The following is a 6,000-nucleotide window of genomic DNA, read 5'->3' as shown; positions in this document are numbered from 1 at the left end:
TTGCTTAACCCTAGGGTTTGCGTACTTTCCTCTACACCACACTGCGTCCCAGGTCTGGGTGTTCGTGCAGGTGTAGGTGCAAGTTTTTGGGTGGTGCTACCCTGTTATAAGACACATGACTGTGTGGCATGTATATACATGCCACACGGGCAGATGCAGGCCATCCGTATTCAAAGCACACTGCAGTCAGTTATTCTAGTCACTCAGAGTTCAACCTATCCCCCTGAGGACTTCTTTTTTTTTTTTTTTTTTTTTTTTAAAGATTTTATTTTTTCCTTTTTCTCCCCAAAGCCCCCCGGTACATAGTTGTGTATTCTTCGTTGTGGGTTCTTCTAGTTGTGGCATGTGGGACGCTGCCTCAGCGTGGCCTGAGGAGCAGTGCCATGTCCGCGCCCAGGACTCGAGCCGACGAAACACCGGGCCGCCTGCAGCGGAGCGCGCGAACTTAACCACTCGGCCACGGGGCCAGCCCCACCCTGAGGACTTCTTAACACCAGGTCCGCTCCTTGCCTGACAAATATGGATTGCTTCCTTGGTCCTTATATTTTCTTTTGAGTGACCTACAAAGCACAAAGAATGACAGCAGTTCTTGAATTATTTCAGTCTATAAAACACTCCAACAGGTGAAAGATCCCATCAGCTCCCTATCGTATGTACAGCTCCTGAAAACGAAAATCATCACCAGAATTCATGGCAAGACTGGCACACCAATGAGTGATGTCTGATTTTCAGAAAATACCAGAGGGCAATTATTCATCCATGCCACAGCAAATTGGAGCCACTGTCATCTTGTAAAACTTAATCCTAAAAGTGAGGCACCCATCAAAACCCGAGGGCCTCTCGTGTGTATGTCTGAGAACCACAAGCTCTGATGCCATCTTTCTCCCAGTGGCTTGAGCTCAAGTCTTAGAAAGTTATAGAGTCTGAGAGGGTAAGACACTTAGACAACTCTGTCTGCCCTCAGCCCCAACTTTCACAACACACTTTCCCATGACTTTCTTTCAGCTATTTTGGGACACCCATGACATGGATCTGTGTATTATTTAGTGTCATATAGGATGCTCTAAACTGGGCATCCAGGACACTGACTCAAGGCAGGCTGTTCCACTAACCAGCTGGTAACCTTAGAAAATGGTCTATCCCTATTTGGGCCTCAGCGTCCTCGGTTCTAATATTCTGATTCCAAAAGATATTCTCCATTTGGCCGATGGGATTTTAAGCCCTTTGTGGTGAGGGCTCCTGCTCTAGACAAGGATGTTTCCTCAAAGGGTAATTTGAGCCTGAGCAGACAAAGTATGACATAGACATCCTTTGCCTAGCCAGCTTGATGGAAGGCAGGGAGAGCATGAAAAATTCAAAAAGCAAAGATCAGAATTCAGCCAATAGTCTCAGACCACACCCCAGTTAAGCCTTTCAGATTTCCACCGTGTCCTGTGTGGGTTCCGAACCCTGCCAACTGCAGGCTCATCCTGGCCAGTTCCTCAGCCAAGAAGAGCCAGCCACACAGCTTATTCAGATCTCTGTTCCGCTCACATGAGAAGGACTTTTAGAGGTGGTATAGACTAAGTGGGCATGGGGTCAGAGTAACTCTCTGGACACTTTCAAGGGGGTAATGCTGTACCCTCTCTGCCCAGCACACTGGCAGTGACCTTGTGCCCTGGTGCCTGGTTCGTGACCACTCCAGTTTTCATCAAGACTGGGATCTAGTCTGACCCTCTAAACTATTTCCTACTAATCCCTGAATCACCAAAAGAAGGTGGTAGAAGAGCTGGAACTAATAGCTAGAGTCCTAACCCACCCACTGCTCCTTTCCCCCCACCATGCAGTTCCCCACACTCATGGTGGTAGATGGGAGGGTGAATATGTATCAGTTCCGATGCTTTTGGCTGCATGTAACAGAACACCCAATACAGATTAATCGAGAAGGGCATTTAATTGCCAAACCTAACAAGTTACAGAGCATGAAAGTTCAGAGGTCTATCTAGTGGTTGAACAATGTCATCAAAGAACAAAGCTTTCTTTCCTTCCACTCTTCCATCATTACCAATTTTCTTCAGGCTTGTCTCCTCATGGTCCCAAGATAACTGCTGTGGTTCCAGGCATCATATCCTTACACAACCATATTGCTAGTAAGAAAAAGGCACATTTTATCCTCATGTATCTCTTTTTATCAGGGAGGAAAACATTTCTCAGAAACCTCCCTGCATATTTCCTCTTAGGTCTCATTGGCAAAGACTAGATCTCATTGTCCATACTCTTGATGCAAGGGAGCCTGGGAAAGTGAGTATGTGACATTGGCACTTATAGCAGAAGGCTAGCTCTACCAACAAGGAAAGATTTGAGATGCAGAGAGCTCTGTTAGCTAGGCAACCAGCAGTGTCTGCCCCAATCAGTAAGATGGTCATTTGTCTGGGTAGAGTTGAGCCATAAATGTCTTTTAGACACGTGAAATTACTTCTTGTATGAGTTTGGAGTTCTAGGATGGCATAAATATTAGAAAACAAGTTTTGATATGAGATGTGAAAAACCATTCCAGGCACAAAGCTTAACCATACAGCAGGCAGGAACGGCAGACTCACAAAGTGATGGCTATGGCAGCCAAAGCTTGAGTGGTGGCGAGCGTCAGGGCTGCCGTGCCATACAACTCCAGGCGACGTCAATGATGTAGGATGGAATGATGGTACACCGAGGACATACATGTGTTGTGAAGAGAATCTAAGAAAAAGAACTTGATCCCCAGAACAATCAGAAGCCTCTGTGGGACCTTCAACACTGCCCCAGGCCTCTGAGCTCTCCCTTCAGATTCTCACCCCTGGAGCATCTGCTCCCCCATCCTAAGTCTGCCCTCACCCTCACCTCTCTTACCAGGCAGGGGATGAAAATGACCCTGAGTCCAATGGATCAAACCTCATGAATAATCTCTGATGAGCAAGAAGAAACAGTTATTTTTTGCATCCCTTCTCCCTCGCTCCACTCTTCTGCCTTTGGGTCCATTAGGGCATGGGTCACAAATAAGAGAGCCCTAGAGAAGAGCTAAAGACAGATAAATGCAGATCACTGGGATGAAACTGAGGGTGTGGCCTCTCCAGTAAGACCTCTTTGCCATCTCTGAGGCCCAGGTTGGTAAATAACCATCTCTATTCATATCAAGGTCTATAGGAGCCAAAAGAAGAAGCTAAGGGCTTGGCCAGGGAAAGCGAATGGGCCTGTTGGAGAGCCTGCTCTGAGCCACGCATTAGGTGGGTGTTATCTTAAGTAGAGTGATATAGCTAGTAACAATGAACAAGCCCCAGTACAGAGTCTAATAGGGACCACCCTCTGCATGGTTTCCCCATGCAATTGATAGAAAGAGTTCCCTTTCCTTCTCCTTTAAGAAGTGAAAGTGGGTTTTGAAAAGCAGTGTGAGGTCCTGAGTGGTGAGATGGGGTTGAGGGCAGATGGTATGATGTGTGTTTGTGTGTGTGTGTGTGTTTTGTGGCTCAACTGAGAACCAAGCACGGACACCTTGGAGCCATACACAGTGGAGTTTCCATTGTTCCAAGTGCTGTCACCAGAATGACATAGTTGCCCAAGGCAGCTGTAGATCTGACTGGGGTCTGAGCTGAGATTGCAGCCCCTCTTATGTGAGCTTGACTTGGTTCTCTCAGGTTGCCAGCCCTTGGCCCAACCATCCACACTTCTATACACTACCCTGGGCGTGAGCCTACATGAGGTTTTCACAGCCATGGGCCCCTACACAAGCCATCGGCTACATTGGCACAGTGTGTCCATGGTTCCCATGATCCTCTGAACTCCATGCAGTGGGTCTTACTCCCTCTATTCTACAGAAGAGACATGAAGTGACCCGTCCAAGGCCACACAGCTAATAAGTGGCTGAACTTGGATCTGACGTCTGATCTTTGAGACTTAAAAGCCTTTCCATGGGACGAAGGCCCCATTTTCCCTGGGATGGGGATGGAGGATCACAGGGCGCCTGAGGGTAATAGAAGACAGCTGCTGTGCCCACATGTGTCTGGTACATTTTTGCAGCGTGAGAAACTCTCTTCTCCCATAGCAACCACTTGGGGTTTTCGGCTGCTAACCCGGTCCTCGCGGGCAATAGCTGTCTAGGCTCAGCAGGACCGCCTTCCCACACCCCACTCCAACCTCTTTGTCTTAATAAACCCTGGATCCCACTCCTTTCTTCCCAGCTTCTCATTTATTTTTCCAAAGAGCGCAATAAGCACAATTGATTTAAAAATAAAAACCTCTGGCTTATGCGCAGAGGCATTATTCGGAAAGGTTAAAAACGATGAGGAGGCATTATTTCCATTAACCTTACTTTGTAACCTTGCGATTGAAACACCGCAAGACCGGGGTGGCCTCCCTTGATTGAAACACCGCAAGACCGGGGTGGCCTCCCTTGATGGCGTCCTGTGTAGGCGGCTGTTTCAGGTGGGCAATGAGTATGGCAGCGCCTGGGTGTCCTTGGCTCAGGGCGGACACAAACCACAAAGGACAAAGGCTTGTAAGTCAGCAGAGCTGGAAGAGGCCTGCTGAACCATCTGGTTCAACTCCTTCCTTTGCTACCTGGGGAAAGCGAGGGTAATTCCGTCCAGAAAGGAAAGGAAACCTTGAAAATTTGTAAGTCAGTGTGACCAAAGAGCTACATGAAAGTCTACAGAAAATTCAATCAGAAAAGGGAACTTGGCCTCCCCTTGGGACGAAGCAAATATTTTCTGTACCGAAATGCCCCACTGGGAATGCAGCTTGCGTCTCCCTCTCTTTCTAGAAAATGAGGTAGTGGAAAGGCTTTCTGGGAGGACTTGGCGAGTGAACCCTGGAAGAGTCTCTAAAGCAGGCGTAGACGTCTTAAAGCAGAGAGAAATCAGCCATGAGAGGGAGGGCAGAGGTGGACTTTTGTGTTTGGAGGGTCTGAAGAGAGTCCACGGGAAGGGAAGGCCATTAGGTCCTAAGTCCCAGAGATGCCACATGTCTGTCTGCCCCAATCCCAGTGCAGCTGGGCAGATGGAAGGACTCGCCCAGAGATGCCATCCCAGGAGACAACTTTCTTGGGCCTGGAATGTGAATGAGGGTGTGTGGAGTCCCAGGAGATGAAATGCGGGGCCGGGGAGGAGGACCCCCGTGTTATGCTGCAGACAGTAATCCTTTCCTCTAGCAGAGCCTCTCTCCCTGCTCTGGGCTCCCATCGCACTGTTAGTCCTTCTGATGGCACATAAGACTGATTTCTTGTATGAGCTCAAGTTGGTTTTGCACTGCCTTGTCCCTCTCCAAGAGGAGCTCCTTGGGGACAGAGTTCATATCGTATCAATTCTCCATGACTTACACACTCAGCCTCCTCCAGGGTCAACAGGGAGCAATTGCTTGCCCCAGAAATTGGGCAGCGCTTCTGCTTGGCCCAGATTGGCGTGGGAGGTGTTAAGAAGTTCTAACAGATCTCTAACAGGGAGGCTGGGACAATGCCAGGAAGGGTTAACTGGAGGCCAATGGTTCTCCCAAGGTAGCTTCTGCACCAGTAAATTTACCAGAATCCAGCACCTGGTCCTCAAACTGAGAGGCTGAGAAACTTGATGCGTCAACACACTAAGAGTTGATCTGCCATTTGGGGACAACTGACATCAACTCAGTTCTTCACATGAATATATAAACTGGACTCTAATTTATTAATTTACATTGAAAAACATGTAAACATAATGTCCACGCAGACTGGAGTGCCTGCATCTATCTGACTAGAGCGAGCTCTCCAGGTTAAGATCCTTCCCATCGGCATTTAAACGTGCTCAAGCCTCTCTCATCTGAAGAAGAACAACAAAAACAATCTCCTCCCGCACCGCCCAGCCTCTCATCTTCCTCCGGTTTCTACCTATCTCCTTCCTCCTTTTCAGAAACAAAGTTCTATAAAGAATTGTTCCTTATTATCTCAGTTTTTTCACTCCCCATTCATTTCTCACTCCATTTCAATATGGCTTCTACCCAGCAATGACATTCAAGATATGCAGT

At 47.9% G+C, this 6,000-nt stretch overlaps 1 long non-coding RNA gene across 2 annotated transcripts in view; it reads right to left on the bottom strand.

Moving 5' to 3' along the window:
* Positions 1 to 234: 234 nt before the first annotated feature.
* LOC111775264 (uncharacterized) overlaps positions 235 to 6,000 on the bottom strand; it is a 67,276-nt gene continuing 61,510 nt past the window's right edge. For both annotated transcript variants that reach the window (XR_011438645.1, XR_011438644.1), the window contains exon 9: positions 235 to 560. This is a non-coding gene — a long non-coding RNA (uncharacterized lncRNA). The remainder of the gene's footprint in view (positions 561 to 6,000) is intronic.

The sequence above is a fragment of the Equus caballus genome, chromosome 1 (genome assembly GCF_041296265.1).
Source record: "Equus caballus isolate H_3958 breed thoroughbred chromosome 1, TB-T2T, whole genome shotgun sequence".
Lineage (NCBI taxonomy): Eukaryota > Metazoa > Chordata > Mammalia > Perissodactyla > Equidae > Equus > Equus caballus.
Note: the sequence above shows the minus strand (reverse complement) of the source record. Positions and strands in the feature narration are given on the sequence as shown.